Source organism: Chrysemys picta, chromosome 12 (assembly GCF_011386835.1).
Source record: "Chrysemys picta bellii isolate R12L10 chromosome 12, ASM1138683v2, whole genome shotgun sequence".
In the NCBI taxonomy this organism is placed as follows: Eukaryota; Metazoa; Chordata; order Testudines; family Emydidae; genus Chrysemys; species Chrysemys picta.
In genome coordinates this window covers 13,018,986-13,038,074 of record NC_088802.1, presented here as the reverse complement: position 1 = coordinate 13,038,074, position 19,089 = coordinate 13,018,986, and the positions used below count along the sequence as shown (strand labels likewise).

Sequence of the window (19,089 nt, the reverse complement as noted above, 5' to 3'; positions counted from 1 at the left end):
CAGTTCTATTTTCCACCATTTCTCCTGGACTCTCCTTTTATTCTTGTTTTATTTTCATTCACATTTTTTTTCTTGCTTCTTTTAATTCCCTCTAGTTAAACCTCCCTTGTCCCTGCCTCCCACAGTGCTGCCAACCTCGGAAGTTTAAAAAAAAAAAAAGCATGACTGACCTGATGCTGATTTTTTTAAGGTTATATAATGGTTTTTCCATCAATCTGCACCCATCTCCCCCTCCCCCCCATGGGTGTGTGTGACCATTACAGTGTTACCAGTTGTCCTGAAGTAACTTGGGCCCCTGCGGCAGGAGCTCTGGCTGAGAGACCCCAGTGAGATCTAATCCCACAGATCTGTACAAAATGCTCCCTGCTGCTGCTTCTCCCCAACCCCCCAAACCCTGATTGATTCACGCTGTGTCCCTGCCACCCCCACAGCTGCCTGTCCCCAGCCCAGCTGTTAGTTCTGCCCCCTGCCAAGCCCCCACCTCTGCCCCTCAGGGCCCCTCTGCCCCTCCTGAAGCCCCAGGGGTTCTTCTCCCTCCCCCTCCCATCCCTGGGGCTGCAGGGAAGGGGAGGAGCTCCCAGGGGTCATAGAGATGAGGAGCCAGGGGCTGGGTAGATGGGAGTCCTCCAAGGTCATAGAGACTAGGACTATGAGGCTAGAGAGGCTGATTTCTGGTTCCCCCCTCTGCTGTGTGTCTCAGGGACACAGGCGGAGCCGGGATCTCCCCAGCACCCGGAGCCAGGGTCGGATTCTCCCCCCAGGGACGGAGCCCGGTGGGAAAGTGAAGATCGGGGCCTCGTCACCAGCACCGATAAATGTCACCTGCCCCCGGTCACAGTCCAGACAAACCCGGATCCTGCTGGGGACCCGGCTCAGGGGCAGGGGGGTCACAGGGGAGGTGAGAGCCTGGAACTGACCCCTGCACTGTTCCACAGCCCAGATCCCCCCCTCAGGGCTATGGCTGATCCCTCCCTTCCTCCTCACAGACTCTCTGGCCACCCCCACAGCCCAGTATCCCCCAGCCATCACCTCCACCTCCCAGCAATGTCTCCCTGAGGTGAATCCCTCACAGCCCAGCACACAGGGCTCAGTGTCAAATCTCTCAGGGTTGTTGGGCAGATTCTGCCATGTGTCTCCCCATCTCACACTTTTCTGATCCTTAGACAGGACGAGGTTGGGATAAGCTGTGTCTGGATCCAGAGTCACATTTGCTGGGGAGAGAGAATCAGAGCATTAGGGGCAGAGCTCAGCCCTGGGGGAGGGTTAGATGGTGGCAGTGACAGGATCTGCCCCAGCTCCAGAGTGAATCAGGGAATCTCCTTTCTCCAGGATTTACCCATCAGCTCTGAGATCTCAGCACAGAGCTGGGGAGAGTCACTCCCCTGGCAGAGACAGGTCAGTGACAGGGTGAAAGTATCGGCTGCGCCAGGCCTGGACTCAGAATCTTTCCCTTCCTGCCCCCACCTCTCCCCGGGGAGGGGACTAGAGACTCGGGCAGCCCCAGCAGATGGTACAACTTAGTGAACATTGACAGAGCTTCCCCCCACCCCACCTTCAATCTCACTGTGGCTCAGCTGCCCCTGTGGTGGACTTTGCTATGGGGCCTCCCCACCACACCTGGCCTGCTCTGAAATGTCATAGCTCAGAAAGCAACAGGCCATGGTACCAGCATTGAACGTGCCCAGAATGTCACTGCTCAGCAGCAGTTGCAGCACAAAAGTACATTAGCCTGGGGAAGGGAGGAGTTAGGACAAGTGTGTGGGGGGGTCATGATGGAATGAGACAGAAGCTATGAGTGTGGGGGAAGCAGGAGCAAGTGAGGGCCCCTCCCTACCCCTTCTCCCTGCAGAACACACATACACCCATGCTCCTGCTGGGGAAATGGGGCCAGGGTGTGGGGGCATGCCCTGCTGTGCCCACCTGGTGCTCCAGCTGGAGAGAAGGGCAAGCTCCCACACCCCGATCTCCTTCCCCAGCTGGAGTGCTGGGCGGATGGAGTGGGGCAAGCCCCCAAGCCCTGACTCCACTCTCTGGGCAGGAGCACTGGGTAGGCAGCGCGGGTTGGGGCACAGAGGCGCCCATTTGTCTGGGGGCCCCCAATTGGCCATGGCCCCTGGGCGCAGGCCCCATTGGCCCAGTGGCTTTTCCGCCACTGGGGAGGAGGTACAGAATAGGTGGCTGGTGGAAAGAGGGAGAGGGTTGTGCTAGTGATCGGGAGACTAAAGTGACGTCCTGTTTACCAGAGACAGGAGCATGCTGGGATCGTGGTGGATGAAGAAAGGGGAAATGAGACAACCTCACAACTCTGATCACAGGAGCTCCCCAGATATGTATAATGGAGCCAGGAGAGCTCCTGTCTGTGATCAAGGCTCTGTTCCTCTGCTTGAGACTGGAGCAAGGATCGCACACAGACACAGTCCCTGCTCACCCCGTCAGTGTGGGGTGACTGCAGAGCTACTGGCTTTCTTCAGAGGGGAAAAGATGAAAGAAGAAACAGAGAGATACTGGAGGTCGGCCATCAGCGCAGGGAGATAAAACAAACTCCCCCTGGAGAAGTGGTTGTGGAGGTGCATGTCCCACTGGACCTGTACAATGAGTGGGAGCTGCTGTCACAGACCTCTGCAGGGTGCAGTGCACATGTGGGCAGTGGAGGGGCAGGAAGAATAGATGCAATATGATGTATGCTATAGATTCATTATGCTGTGGTAGGACATAGGCACAAACCCCGTCTCACCTTGTGATGGACCATGAAATTCAGGGTGCTGGGGAGGTCTGCCCTGAACACCCACTCCCACATTCAAGGAAAAGGAGGTACATTGCCCCATGGCAATGGATATTTGGACATTGATAAAATATGATCTTTAATTACCTTCTTCTATAGGTGCCACAGATCTTCTCCACCCTAAAACCAGCCACATAATTAGAGATGAGAGCAAATCTGAACAGGTATTGCATGATTCAATATTGTACAAACTAATTCACCAAGGGAAAAAGAATGTTATAAGTTCATCAGAACCTCTACTGGCTGTCTCTCTCCCAAGGTAGATCTTCACCGCAGTTAGCCCAGGGTCTTATCTGGCTGTTCCCAACCTATTTATTGCACAAACACAAAACCTCTGACTCAAGTTTGGTGGTGCTTTACACCCAGGTTAGCTGGCAAGACTTTGGGTATAGGCTGTAGCCCAGGTACCACTTTAATTCAGGTTGGTTACATGCCCACTTTGCAGTGTGGAGGGAAGATAATCATCTCAGGGGCTAGTCCACCAATGCCTTCCCACAATTCCTCCTGGGCCATATTTTCTTGGCCACTACCTACTCTGCTACTGTATTGCTTATCAAATTTTCAAATTAGCTTTTGGTGTGAAATCCATCCAGTTTAGTCTTTCTCCACACTTTATAAAGTTACATTAAAAAACAACCACCCACACCTCGCAAAAGAATGAGAATAATAAAAAAGGAAACAAAAATAATTTGTCATTGCAACAATTTTAAAAATTAAATTTAAAGGCAAACAACTCAACCACAATTAAACTCCCACATGAAACTCCAACTGAGTACAAAAAGTTTCTTTTCAGAGGAAGGATAATGACACTTACTTATCTCGTTATCTCGTTTGCCTAAAAATTAAAGATAAATAAAGATATATTTTTGTTAGGCGTTTCCCTTTTCTTATTTTTTATGTCTCTTTATCATCAATATGACAGTGAAGGCTGAGAGAAATCAACCTCCTCTTCAGGATGTCAGTCCCTTCTGATCTTAAACTCTGTGACGCCATGACTCTATTGCTTACCAGTTTTTCAAATTAGCTTTTGGTGTGAAATCTACCCAATTTAGTGCTTCCACACATTTTATACAATTACACTAACCTCCCTCCCCAAAAAAGAATAATAATAAAAAGCAAGAAAACAAATATACAAAAAGAGGTTTCATATGGCAACAAAATTGTAAACGTTAAATTTAAAAGCAAACGCTATAAAAATTACACCAGCTCCCACATGAGGATCCCATTTGGTACAAAAAAATTCTTGTCTGAAGAAGGATAATGACATTTACCAATTTCTATATCTAGTTTGCCTAAACATTAAACAGAAAATTAGGCTAAGAAACTATTTCTATTCAGTTTCCTCTTAAGGAGGTCAGACTAGATGATCTGTTCGTCCCTTCTAAATCTGTGATTCTATTAGAAGTCTAATCTCCTGCACTCGTGGTAGGACTAGGTATTATCTGGACCACCTCTGACTGGTCTTTGTCTAACCTGTTCTTGAGAAAAACAGCTGGTCATAACTGACCCAGGCAGGGCGACTCTGAGGACAACTTTGGGGACCAGACAATGATGACCCTCCTAAGGCACTGGGTCAGAGCCCAGTAGAGTGGGTGGTCCCAGGCTTCTCTACCACTGCCCACCTCCTTGCCCCTCTGATTAAAAATTGGCCAGGACTGCAAGACCTGCCCACTGGGAGGGATCACTAAGTGTGCTCACTACTAGGCCACCTAACCCACTGATGATGCAATTACACTCCTACATGAGAATCCAATTGTGTACAGCAATTTTCTTCTCAGAAAACCTCTGAGACCAAGGGGTGGTCTACACTGAAAATTTCCACCCCTGAGACACATAACTTATGCTGACCTAACCCCCTAACTGGATGGACTTTTAAAGGGAAAGGGTCTCTGGAAACATCCAAATGGGCCTATAATGGTCCAGCCTATTACACACACATAACCCCCACCCCTGTCAAACACAGAGAAATAAAAATAAATCAGAGAAACCAACAAGCCCATATGCAACTGTGTAGCCGTGGTAAAAATGTATATTTGTGGAAAAAAGAAAATTGAAATTTACCAACTTCTTCAGTAAGTTTCCCTTAAAATACAGAAATAAATATAAATTATTCTCTCTCCTTGCTTCATGAAACAGTGTTAAAAGAGGTACACAATTTATTAGGGGTATGGAGGGACTCAGGGACATGTCAAATTTATTTGGAAATTGGGCAGATATTCTTTATGGATGAAGTTCATCAGGGCATGGACAGCTATATCTGAGTTATGTGACATTTGATATGATTTTTTTTTATTTTCTGAGGAACAAATGTGTTTATTTACTGATTTACCACACGGGATGTTTCAAGTACAAATAGGAGATGCTAGGCTTTGCAGAACCTTGTTTCTACTGGGACCAGAGACAGACAGCGGTAACCGCCTGAGAACTGGGAAGAGAGGGAGAGGGAGGACCAAGTGGAACAGAGAAGTATCTGCTATTATCCAATTCTCTGGTTCAGTTCTATTTTACTGAGACTCTTCTCCCTTCTATTCTCTCCCTTGCACCTCTGCCCTCACCCTTTATCAATAAATTCACATGCATTCTTCTTTATTTAAAACCAGATCAGCAGATCACACGTTCTTTTCATGTTAAATCCCTAAACTGTCTTTATTTATTTGTTAGGGAAAAAACCTTTATTTACAGTATATTTCTCCCTCTGATATTTACCTTTCATTTTAAACAGATAAACAGTGAGGCCAATGAAACCAAACAAAACCACCAGGATCACACTCAGAGCCACCATCCAGGGATTCACCCTTGGGAAAAAGGAATCTGAAAAACAAAACACGCAGGGCTTGCCTTAGTTTGGAAGTGGTGACTAAAAGCAGATTTTCATACAAATACAGAAATAGTGCCCAGCAGGATTTGTGCTAGACAAGAGTGAAAGAACGGCCATGTCTACACTACACAAAAGGCCAGAAACTGATTTTTAAAATGGCTCCAATCAATACAGCTTTAACACTGATTTATCCTGATTTGATTCATTGCTATTCAGAGGGCACAGACTTCAGGGGCAAATTCTCTGCTCATAAAACCAAGACTCCAATAGGGTTATGTGAGAAAAGCATTTGGCCCTTAGCAATAAACAACATTCAGAAATTGCCAGATTGATTAGCATATTTTTGAAAAATCCATGGTTACCCCCTAATATTGGGAGAAATCATAATCACAATTCCTCCAAACATTTGTGCAGCAAATTAATGAATCATCTTTTGCTGTTCTTGTGTTCACAGTGATTCAGTCACTTAATCAGGATGGAATTTTCAAATGTGCCTAAGGCCTTCTCTGCACATGGTTTGTGCTCTGATTGAATGAACCTGGGACAACCCTCTTATGGGGTCATTCTTAAATTGGTTCAAGAGTTGACAACATATGAGGGTTGCACCAATTTAAATAAATTGATGCATAAGAACATAAGACCATAAGAATGGCATTACTGGGTCAGACCAAAGGTCCATCTAGCCCAGTATCCTGTCTTCCGACAGTGGCTAGTGCCAGATGCCCCAGAGGGAATGAACAGAACAGGTAGTCATCAAGTGATCCATTCCCTGTGGCTCAGTCTCAGCTTCTGACAAACAGAAGCTAGGGACACCATCCCTGCCCATCCTGGCTAATAGTAATTGATGGACCTATCCTCCATGAATTTATCTAGTTCTTTTTTTACCCTGTTAAAATGTTGGCCTTCACTACATCCTATGGCAAGGAGTTCCACAGGTTGACCGTGCGTTGTGTGAAGAAATACTTATTTTTATTTGTCTTAAACCTGCTGCCTATTAATTTCATTTGGTGACCGCTAGTTCTTTTGTTATGAGAAGGAGTAAATAGCACTTCCTTATCTACTTTCTCTACACCAGTCATGGATTTTATAGACTTCAATCATATTTCCACTTAGTCATCTCTTTTCTAAGTTGAAAAGCCGCAATTTTATGAATCTCTCCTCATACGGAAGCCGTTCCATATCCCTAATTATTTTTGTTGCCCTTTTCTGAACCTTTTCCAATTCCAATATATCTTTTTTAACATGGGTGACCAAATCTGCATGCAGAATTCAAGATGTGGGCGTACCATTGATTCATATAGAGGCAATGTGATATTTTCATCTTATTATCTATTCCTTTCTTAATGATTCCCAACATTCAGTTTTTTTTTACTTCTGCTACAGATTGAGTGGATGTTTCCAGAGAACTATCCATAATGACTCCAAGATCTTTCTTGAGTGGTAACAGCTCATTTATACCCCATCATTTTATATGTATAGTTGGGATTATGTTTTCTAATGTGCATTACTTTGCATTTATCAACATTAAATTTCATCTGCCATTTTGTTGCCCATTCACCCAGTTTTGAGAGATCCTTTTGTAGCTCTATGCAGTCTGCTTGGGATTTAACTATCTTGAGTAGTTTTGTATCATTTGCAAATTTTGCCACCTCACTTTTTATCCCTTTTCCAAGATCGTTGAATAGGACTGGTCCCAGTACAGACCCCTGTGGGATACCACTATTTACCTCTCTCCATTCTGAAAACTGACCATTTATATCTACCCTTTGTTTCCTATCTTTTAACCAGTTACCAATCCATGAGAGCACCTTCCCTCTTATCCCGTGGCAGCTTACTTTGCTTAAGAGCCTTTGGTGAGGGACCTTGTCAAAGGCTTTCTAAAAATCTAAGTACAGTATATCCACTGTATCCCCTTTGGCCACATGCTTGTTGACCCTCTCAAAGAATTCTAGTAGATTGGCGAGACATGGTTTTCCTTTACAAAAACCATGTTGACTCTTCCTCAACAAATTATGTTCATTTATCTGTCTGAAAATTCTGTTCTTTACTATAGTTTCAACTGGCTTGCCCCGTACTGAAGTCAGGCTTACAGGCCTGTAATTGTCAGGATCACCTCTGGAGCCCTTTTTAAAAATTGGCATCACATTAACTATCCTCCAGTCATCTGGTACAGAAGCGGATTTAAATGATAGGTTACGGACTACAGTTAGTAGTTCTGCAATTTCACATTTTATTTCCTTCAGATCTCTTGGATGAATACCATCTGGTCCTGGTGACTTATTACTGTCTAATGACATCTCAATCTGGAACAGTTCCTCAGACTTTTCACCTAAAAAGAATGGCTTAGGTTTGGGAATCTCCCTCACATCCTCAGCCATGAAGAGCGATGCAAAGGATTCATTTAGTTTCTCCACAACGGCCTTATCATCCTTGAGTTCTCCTTTAGCACCTCGATTGTCCAGTGGCCCCACTGGTTGTTTAGCAGGCTTCCTGCTTCTGATGTACTTAAAAAAAATCTGCTATTACTTTTTGAGTCTTTGGCTAATTGTTCTTTAAATTCTTTTTGGCCTTCCTAATTGTATTTTACACTTCATTTGCCAGAGTTTATGCTCCTTTCTATTTTCCTCACTAGGATTTAACTTCCACTTTTTAAAGGATGCCTTTTTGCCTCTCACTGCTTCTTTTACTTTGTTGTTTAGCCACGGTGGCTCTTTTTTGGTTCTCTTACTATGTTTTTTTAATTTGGGGCATACATTCAAATTGAGCCTCTATTATGGTGTCTTTAAAAAGTTTCCACGCAGCTTGTAGAGATTTCACTTTTGGCACCGTACCCTTTAATTTCTGATTAACTAACCTCATTTTTGTATGTTTCCCCTTTCTGAAATTAAATGCTTCAGTGTCGGACTGCTATGGTGTTTTCTCCACCACAGGGATGTTAAATTTCATTGTATTATGGTCACTATTACCAAGTGTCATAACTATAAAGGGAAGGGTAACAGCTGTCCTGTGTACAGTACTATAAAATCCCTCCTGGCCAGAGGCTCCAAAATCCTTTTCCCTGTAAAGGGTTAAGAAGCTCAGGTAACCTGGCTGGCATCTGACCTAAAGGACCAATAAGGGGACAAGATACTTTCAAATCTTGGGGGGGGAAGGCTTTTGTTTGTGTTCTTTGTTTGGGAGTGTGTTCGTTCTCGGGACTGAGAGGGACCAGACATCAATCCAGGTTCTCCACATCTTGCTAAACAAGTCTCTCCTATTTCAAACTTGTAAGTAAATAGCCAGGCAAGGCGTGTTAGTTTTCCTTTGTTTTTCTCAACTTGTAAATGTACCTTTTTCTAGAGTGTTTATCTTTGTTTGCTGTACTTTGAACCTGAGACTAGAGGGGAGTCCTCTGAGCTCTTTAAGTTTGATTACCCTGTAAGGTTAATTTCCATACTGATTGTACAGAGATGATTTTTAAATTTTTCTTTAATTAAAAGCTTTCTTTTTAGAACCTGATTGATTTTTCCCTGTTTTAAGATCCAAGGGGTTTGGATCTTGATTCACCAGGAGTTGGTGGGAGGAAGGAGGGGGGATGGTTAATTTCTCCCTGTTGTAGATCCCAGGGGGGTTGGAACTGTATTCACCAGGAGTTGGTGGGAGGAAGGAGGGGGAATGGTTAATTTCTCCTTGTTTTAAAATCCAAGGGGTTTGGATCTGTATTCACCAGGGAATTGGTGAAGGTTTTTCAAGGCTTCCCAGGGAGGGAAAATTGATGGTGGCAGCGGAACCAGAGCTAAGCTGGTAGTTAAGCTTAGAAGTTTTCATGCAGGCCCCTACATTTGTACCCTAAAGTTCAAAGTGGGGATCCAGCCTTGACACCAAGCGGTCCAGCTATATTCACCCCTTGGATCATATCCTGTGCTCCACTTAGGACTCTCCTCTTTGTGGGTTCTAAGACTAGCTGCTCCAAGAAGCAGTCATTTAAGGTGTCAAGAAACTTTATCTCTGCATCTTGTCCTGACATGTACCCACTCAATATGGGGATAGTTGAAACCCCCCATTATTGAGTTTTTTATTTTAATAGCCTCTCTAATCTCCCTGAGCATTTCACAGTCACTATCACCATCCTGGTCAGGTGGTCGGTAGTATATCCCTACTGCTATATTCTTATTATTAGAGCATGGAATTACTATCCATAGAGATTCTATGGTACAGTTTGGTTCATTTAAGATTTTTACTTCATTTGATTCTATGCTTTCTTTAACATATAATGCCACTCCCCCACCAGCACAACTTGTTCTGTCCTTCCGATATATTTTGTACCCTGGTATTACTATACCCCATTGATTATCCTCATTCCACCAAGTTTCTGTGAAGCCTATTATATCAATATCCTCATTTAAGGTGAGGCATTCTAGCACCCATCTTATTATTTAGACTTCTAGCATTGGTATTGTGACAAAGTTCCTCCTCTATCTTGGTGGGTCCTGCGCTTATTGGCGGATTTTCTTGCCTCAGAGATTCACCATGTGGGTTGGGGAACAGCCCAGAGACCTTCCCCTCTGGAAGAACTCACAGTCCAGGTCAATTGGGAGGTTTGGGGGGGAACCCAGGTCCGCCCTCTACTCCGGGTTCCAGCCCAGGGCCCTGTGGACTGCAGCTGTCTATAGTGCCTCCTGTAACAGCTGCATGACAGCTACAACTCCCTGGGCTACTTCCCCATGGCCTCCTCCAAACACCTTCCTTATTCTCACCACAGGACCTTCCTCCTGGTGTCTGATAACGCTTGTGCTCCTCAGTCCTCCAGCAGCACACCCTCTCACTCTCAGCTCCTTGCGCCTCTTGCTCTCAGCTCCTCACACTCGCACCACTAACTGACGTGAGCTCCTTTTAAAACCCAGGTGCCCTGATTAGCCTGCCTTAATTGATTCTAGCAGCTTCTTCTTAATTGGCTCCAGGTGTCCTAATTAGCCTGCCTGCCTTAACTGGTTCTAGCAGGTTCCTGATTACTCTAGTGCAACCCCTTCTCTGGTCATTCAGGGAACAGAAAACTACTCATTCAGTGACCAGTGTATTTGCCCTCTACCAGACTCCTGTACCCCACTGGTCGGGATCTGTCACAGTATATAAGCACTTTTAAAACTTGTCATTTTTTAGCTGTCTGCCATTTCTTGATGTAATTGAATGGGACTTTTTTTCATTTGACTGTTTCTGATCAGATCCTACCTGTATTTCATCATTTTCCATCCTCTCCTCCTTATGAGGACACAGAAAATCTCCATTAATAGGTCCTCCCCTAAGAGATGTTTCTGTCCGATCCATGTGCTCCTCCGCACCTATCGGTTTTCCTCCAGGCTTTAGTTTAAAAACTGCTCTACAACCTTTTAAATTTTAAGTGCCAGCAATCTGGTTCCATTTTGGTTTAGGTGGAGCCCATCTTCATTGCATAGGCTCCCCCAATCCCAAAAGTTTCCCCAGTTCCTAATAAATTTAAACCCCTCCTCTCTATACCATCGTCTCATCCACGCATTGAGACTCTGCAGTTCTGCCTATCTAACTGGCCCTGCGCATGGAACTAGAAGCATCTCAGAGAATGCTACCATGGAGGGCCTGGCCTTCATTCTCTTACCTAGGAGCCTAAATTTGGCCTCCAGGACTTTTTTCCTATCCTTCCCTATGTCATTGGTATGCACATGTACCACGACCAGCGGCTTCTCCGCAGCACTACACATAGTCTTGAGAGATCTGCAACCTTCGTACCAGGCAGACAAGTCACCATGCCGTTCTTCCATCACAAACCCAGCTATCTATTTCTAATGTTTGAATCCCCATAGCTATTAACTGCACAAAACCTTAAATCATAAATCAGCTTCATAGTGCCCTATCTTCATTTAGTTGAAGTCAATAAGGAATTGACTGAAACTAAATCTATTTAGGGCACTCTGAAACTTATACAAGAGTGTTCAGACAAGAAAGTGGCATTCATTAACTAGTTAATCAGTGCATATTTTGTGGATCTGGACCAAAGTGACTTAAGGGGCACAAGTCCCATTGAATGTCGGTAGAAACAACATCACATGACTTAGGTCACATTTCACACAAGTAATAAAGGCTGAGTTGGTGAAGTGAACAGATCACTAGTGCTCTGCGTGGATACAAAATTTGTATCCGCATCCAATCTGTGATCCCCAAAAATGATCTGTGGATATCCACATCTGTGGATGAGAATATCTGCAGATATAAAGCGGCTATCTGTGGATTTGCAGGGCTCTACAGATCACAATCAAGCCAGAGTACAAAATTTACCAGTCAAAAAAATCATTAAGATCAATTTAATGTTACAGGAACACACACTGACAGTGAAAGTGAAAGTTTCTTCTAAAAAATTTGCAAGTTTTTGTGTGGTGTGTGTGTGTGAGTGCATGCATGCTAGAATTTCAGGAAAGTCAGACTTAACATTAAATTTATATGAAATCCAAAACCAAATACTCACAATTAAGGGGATCAAGTTGCCTAAACTGTGACCCCATAAAGACACCAGCCTCCCATCTTCTGTGTTTTTATATGGAGTATGAAATGTCCACCACAGATGTTTCAGTAATTTTCTTCCTATGTTTTGTTCTGTTTCTAGTGGTGGGTGGTGAGTTCAGGGTGGGGTTTGGATGATGACTGACCTGCTATATAAACTGCTGATTCCTTTTCTTGATTGAGAACGGTGTTCCTGATCCAACAGGACAAGTTTTGGGTTGAATGTTCTGTTACAATGATCGCAGTTTCTATTTCAAACAGTTTGTTTTCTCCTTGGGATGTTGTTTCAGAGAGTGATGGTAAATGTCTCCCACTGAAATCTCTCCAAAGCACCTCAGGCTCTGGGTGCCAACCAGCTGATCAACAAACCACTTGGATCCCTCCATCCTGGTGACCCTCAACAGAGATGAGAGGAGCAGAGCCCAGACCTAAAGACAAAATACATAAAGGCGCTAATTCCATAAGTTAATTTATAAAGCAGAAGGGATGAGGGAGAGTTTGTGAATCCCTTACTCACATGAGAATGCACTAATTCATGTGGGTAGTCAGTAGAAGGGATAAATGAATACTGGAATGTCTGAAATTCCGGTGCTCATGGACACACAAAAATGTGAACAAATATTTACAATAATGTCACTGAATCAATGAAAAAAGAAGAACAGGAGTACTTGTGGCACCTTAGAGACTAACAAATTTATTAGAGCATAAGCTTTCGTGGACTACAGCCCACTTCTTCGGATGCATACTAACACGGCTGTTACTCTGGAAACTGAATCAATGGGAGATATTGTTGTCTCGACACAGGAGCAACTGAGTGCTGAGCATGTTTGGACATATGACCACTTCATTTAGATACTTGAATTAGATCTGAACTTTTTGAAAATCTGATCATTAGTGCATTGGATAGATAAGTTTATTTAAAAAAAAAATCTAACAGGTGTCATGGTTACAGTGTCAAAGCAGCAGGGGAGAAATACTCAGTCTTGTCTAAAAGTGATAAATACATAGTTTCCCCTCCCCAGCACCACCATTATACAGTCTCAGAAAATAAGGCTGCATTTGATTTTGACTACACCATTAAGTAACTAACAACCAACAGTGAACCCATAAGAAGGCCATAAAAGTTGGTCAGTCCCACCTTCACCACACATCCTAGAAATAACTGCAGAGCAACAGAAAGGTCATATGTGTCCAGAAGTCCTTTCCCTCTTAAATAAAGACCCCTTTGGGAGTCAATCAAGAATTTCCTTTGGGCAAGAAAGTGCCTGGACCATCCTGAAAATGATTTTAATAACGTGTCAGGAAAGTTTCTAGCATATTCTCCCAGTATAAAAGTGGCTGTTTGCTGAAATTTACATAAAACTGCATTCTTGTATAACATTTCACAAGCAGGGAGTCACAGTTGTTGTAATAGGATAGAACAAAGCCTGCAGACCACACAAAGCTAAAACTGACACAAGCCACTGACCTGCTACCCGCAGTTCCAATATAGTTTCTTCGTAAAAATTATCGTCTTGAACATAGCAGTGGTATTCTCCTTCATCAGAGAGTCTGATATTGAGAATCCTCAAGGGAACATTTCCATCTGTGAGTCCGGCTTTCAAAAGCTCTGTCCTTTCCCAATACTCTGGCATCTGCCCTTCATACTGATCCGTCCCATCACGATATAGGTGCACAAAGGATAAAAACTCTGAGCGGAACCATGTCACCTCCATGTTTGCAGCGCTCATGCTGGGGGACAGGTGACAGGGTAACTCAGTTTCCTGACCCAGGATGGCAGTGACAGGGTCACGGAGTCCAATCACTGTGAACTTTGCTGGAAAATGCACCAGGGCAAGAACAACAAAAAGCAGCTCAGAGGAGAGTGGGAATTTGATATGAAGGACACAGCCAACAGGTTCCATTTTTACAAATTTTCCAAAAAGTTCAGCCAGAAGCAGACACCCGGAATGGAACATTTCAGCCTAAATGCTTAAGTGAGAGCAGCGCTCATGGGCAGCAGGACGGGGGCTCTGGTATAAGAACACTCAGCCTCGGTGTATGGCACAGGCACACAGCACTGAGATGGGGCGTGGAGCTGATAACAGACAAGCTTGGAGCATGGCCCAGGCACAGAGCACTGGACAGAGAGGGGAGCGGAGAATTGGTAGGTTCAGTGCATGGCACAGGAACGCAGTGCTGACATGGGGTGGGAAGCTGAAGACAGGTGTGTTCAGACCCTGGCAAAGTCACACATCAGAGAAACTGAGGCAGAGAAATGGTAATGGACATTTTTGGTGTATAGTTGAGACAAGCTTACTATTTAACAGCCCATTTTTCTGAGTGATCTCAAACTGACACGCTTACTGACTTTGCCATGAAATTTGCTGGGCCTCACCAGGAATAAGGGTAGGGCTAGTGGGTCATATTTGGTAGTTCTTTCACCAAGGTATTGCTGAGATATAGCCCTATTGCTAGAGCCAATTGTTGGATTATTATGGTTCAGTACTTCATATGAACAAGAGACCAAATAACCAAACTTAGCCAAAATTATTGGCTAAAGACAAAACAGTGCACTCCGAAAAGGAGACAAACATACTGTCCTTCTGGGAAGCAATTCTTATTTTGCAGCATGCTCACCTTACACAGAAGGTGTGCCTCAAAAATACACCCCCTCAAAATGCACTTATATTTATACCAGGGCTATTCACAAGTGAGAAAACACTTTATACATCACCCAAGATCCAACCCACCAGTTCCTTAACTTGTTGTTTTTTACCTTCCTTATCTCTGTTTTGGACACCACTTTCTATACCAGGCAGGTGCGGAGGTACATCCCAACCAGTCATGTATCTTGGCTTTGATAGACTTCCTATTTTCTATGGTGAACACTAACTTCAGCTTTGTACAGTTTGGTGGGATATTTGATATACTTGATATCGGTGAATAGAATTGTGGGAAGAGCATAATACATTCAGTTAATTTCCCAACACTTTTACCATGTATATTATAGGACTACTGTGCACATAATACCTAATAACATGGTGTATACTACATCTAATATATTAGCTAACAGGCCCAATAAAAAAGTCATGTGACATCAATATATTTTGATTCTTATGTTTTTGGGCACATGTGAGTCTCAAATTATGGCTCTGATCTTTTTTACATCTGAAACCCACTAAGTCAATTCATTTATTTTATTATTATTATTTATTGTTATTATTAAACTCTTCAATAAGTGTCTATCCAATGCTTTGGGCATCCTTGACAATCTCTTAAAAATGCCTGTGTGACGAGACAGACCTGTGCACTATTCCATAAGGAAATAAAATAACCCAGCAGCAGCAACACAATCAGAGCAAACAATGAATAATGAAGGTGCTGATCGTGCTGTTTGATTAAATTCACACACTGTGAGTAGTTCCATTGACTTTGATTGGAGCATGTTGTTAAGACACTTCAGGGGCCTAAATAAATCCTCTAAGAAGCGGCAGACACAGTGCGGATTCCTACCTGATTCCATCTTGTGAACATAACAAATAAGGAAGAAAACAATAAACCCAGGGAGAGGGGAGCTGGCTCTGGAGCTGTGACAGAATGAGAGAATCTTCATCTTCACTATAACTTGATCTAGACAATAGGAAGGAAGAGGAAAAAAACCTCATCATAATGAGCATAAGACAGTGATTAATATTAAAGTCAAACATTGAAGAGGACACATTAAATAAAAAGGAATAAATACATTGTTAAGTGAACCCTTTCATATTACGGAGTTAGAACAGCCCTTCAAAAATCCACATTAAAAATAAGTCAGAACATTGTAAAAACTGATAGTAATTTCATCAATGGAGAAAAAAAATTAAGGAATGAGAAAGTAAGTGTGTGTGTGTGTGTGTGTGTGTGTGTGTGTGAGACACAGATTATTGGGTGTGTTTTTTTACCCATTTATTTTCTTTCAACATATCAGAGGCAAAATGATTCAGTCCCATAAACAGAATTATCAAGTAATGGGAACAAGAGAGAAAGACGCTTCCCATAAAGTTGGATTTGCAAGAGTTTGTAACTTACTTTACAAAACAGAAATATACAATTAGTTAATTCATAACAAATCTCCCTTTGAATGCATTGAGAGCAGGATCAGGTCCAGTTTTCTTGAATAAAATATAAAAGGAAATAAATAAATTCTTAAATCAAATAGCCACAATAGTTTGGTATTAAATTACAATGAAAGGAGAGGGGAAAATAGCTCATAGATCAGTTTGAATATATAGTTCAAAAGCAAAGTTTATATTCAGAGTAAGCCACATTTATCCTGAGATTATTGGATCATTTTGCAGTTAATAATTCACCCAAGGTCAGGAATAAATACTAGGAAGTATCAAAGAACAAGGGAGATGGTATTCAAGTGACAGATTTCACCTACCTGATAAATCCTGGGAATAAGCTTTGGAAGAGTTTTAAGATTTCCCTGGTATTCCAAGGCTTTCTAAAATCCTCATCCATTCTCCTCTAGTTATCTTACATTTTCAGTGACTATTTCAGTTGTGAGGCTGCAAAATTAATTCTTAATAAAACATTACAGAGACAAAGAGATGAATTCCAGTCTTTCCTTGCATATTTCTGCGAAAATGGTATTTATTCTTTGTTGGACACTGAAGTGAAATGTGTCTCTCTTGATGCCTTCACCAAGATAGAAAGGGAAAGTAGCAAAGGAACAGGAATGCTGTGTGATTTCAGTCCCTATCACACCCGCATTACAGTTTGGAGATAAGGATCCTCTCCCAAAGAAGCCCTCCTAGTGTGCCAGTGTTGGTGGCAGCAGGCTCAGATTTCCAAGTGCCCAGTCTGGCTGAAGGCAATGAGAATTTTGAAGAGGCTCGGCTTCCTGCTCCTTGAGAACTGCTTCAATAACTGTCATAATAATGGTTGTATTTTCTATCTCATCCTCCAAATGGAAACTTGCCTTTTAATTACTTCAGTTATAAACAACCTTTGTCCTGCTACACTGGAGTTTGTGGTGAAGCCAGTAACTTTATTGCTGTAAGGTCTGAAGGTAAAAGTCCAACCCATCTCTGTTCTCAGATAAGAGTCTAACCAGGATCAAACAGTGGTAGTTGGTTCTAAGTTCTGATTGGCCAGCAAACACAGTGCTCTCCTGGTCTAAGTCATCACTGCAGGTTACTGAATCCCTGACTCACAACAGCCCATGTGCTTGCTCTTCCTTTACAAGTGGGCAGCACATTAATGGGGTCAGATGGAGACTTTTCACAGATGGGGGCTGTGGTACAGAGAAATGCAGTGACTTGCCTGAGGCATAGAGAAAGTTTGCCAGAACAGAGAATATAACCCGGGTCTCCAGTCACCACTGGATAATGCTTCTTCTGAAGTTACAGCTCTGCTTTATGCAATTCTAGCCCTTGTGCTTGATATAGTTTAATGAATTTCTGATGGGGAAGAGGTGACATTCAATGCACTGGAAACTTGCTGGGGCACATCTCAGCAGCACTGTGGAGCTGTGAAATCTGAGGATCTGCCCAGAACTGTCTTACAAGAGATAGATAGATAGATAGAACAGAGCACTTTAAAGTTAGGATCCTGTCACCACAACCATTGAAGATAATGATCAGAGTCTGAGCGGGTGCAGAGTTCAGCTGAAGGAAATTATGTAGGCACTGCTGGCAATTTCCTTTGCAAGAACAAAAACTCCTGTCCCCCAGCCAGAACAAGGAGTAACACTCCTGGCTGGTTGTGTGCTGGGCCAGGTCTCATGCTCAGAGTGAGGACAGGGGAGACTGAAGACTCCCACCCTCAGACTGTACCATTGTTCAGTGGCTGGAGCACCCACCTAGCAAATGCAAAACCCCTGTTCAAATCCTTTCTCCCCCCCCCCCTGCCCTGACCAAGAGGGGCAGGGGTGGCAGGTTAGTAGAATTTTGGTGATGCCTAGAACCCGCCCTGCCCAAAATCTACCCCCTACCTGCCCAAGGCTCTGGGAGGGAGTTTGGGTGAGAGAGGAGGTCTGGGGTGCAAGCCCTAGGCTGGGGCAGGGGATTGGGGTGCAGGGTGCAGGCTCTGGGAGGGAGTTTGGGGATGGGAGGAGGTGTGGAGGAAGGGTTTGCAGGTCCAGGGAGGGAGTTTGTGAATGGGAGGGGTGCAGAGGGATGGGGTGCAGGGGTGAGGGCTATGGGGTGTGGCTGCAGATGTGGGGCTTGGGGTGTGGGAGGGGCTTGGGTGAGAGTAGGAGTGTGTGGGTGAGGGCTCTATCTGGGGCTGGGAGCGTTGGGATGTTAGAAAGGCTCGGGGCTGGGACAGAGGGTTGGAGTGCAGGGAGATGAGGGCTCTGGCTGGGACTGGGGATAAGGTGTTTGGGGTGTGGGAGGGGCTCAGGGCTCGGGCAGAGGATTGAGGGTGTGGTGGGGGGTAAAAGCTCTGACTGGGGGTGTGGGCTTTGGGGTGGGGCAGGGCTGGGGATGATTTTGGGGGGCAGGCACGCTGCCCTGGGGCTGGAGCCAAAAAGGAGAACTCCCCCCAGCCCTTTCCCTGCTGGCAGCAGCGAGCTCTGGGGGAGGAGCCCCCCTTTCCCGCCCCACCCCCAGCAGCACACTCACCCACACCACTGTCACTGCATGTGCTCCTAGGGCCCCTCTCAGGTCCACGAATCTCCCTCGCCTCCCCTGTGGTGGGTGTGGGGGGTGCTGTGTGTGCCTCCTCCCCTGCTGTTGCCCCTGACTGTAGCCTAGCTGGGGGTGAGGGATGCAGCAGGAGCAGTGACTGCGGGCAGGGTGGGGCCCTGTGCTGCTGGAGGGTCCCATTGGAAAAGGGAAGGGTCTGAGGTGGAAGGGCAGGCTCAGAGTCAGTCTGCCCTGGCAGTCGAGATGGGAGGCACTAGGACCCTGCAGCACCAGTTGCTGCAGGGAGGCAGCATGGAGTGGCACAGAAGAGACAGAGGCCTGGTCTACACTATGGGTTTAGGTCGACTTTAGCAGCGTTAAATCGA

At 44.4% G+C, this 19,089-nt stretch overlaps 1 protein-coding gene and 1 pseudogene across 4 annotated transcripts in view; one reads left to right on the top strand and one right to left on the bottom strand.

Annotated features, from left to right (window-relative positions):
- Positions 1–19,089, top strand: part of LOC101946744 (serine/threonine-protein phosphatase 1 regulatory subunit 10) — a 345,369-nt gene that overhangs the window by 177,031 nt on the left and 149,249 nt on the right. The gene's annotated exons all lie outside the window — the stretch shown is intronic.
- Positions 620–17,034, bottom strand: LOC101935731 (butyrophilin subfamily 1 member A1-like; annotated as a pseudogene).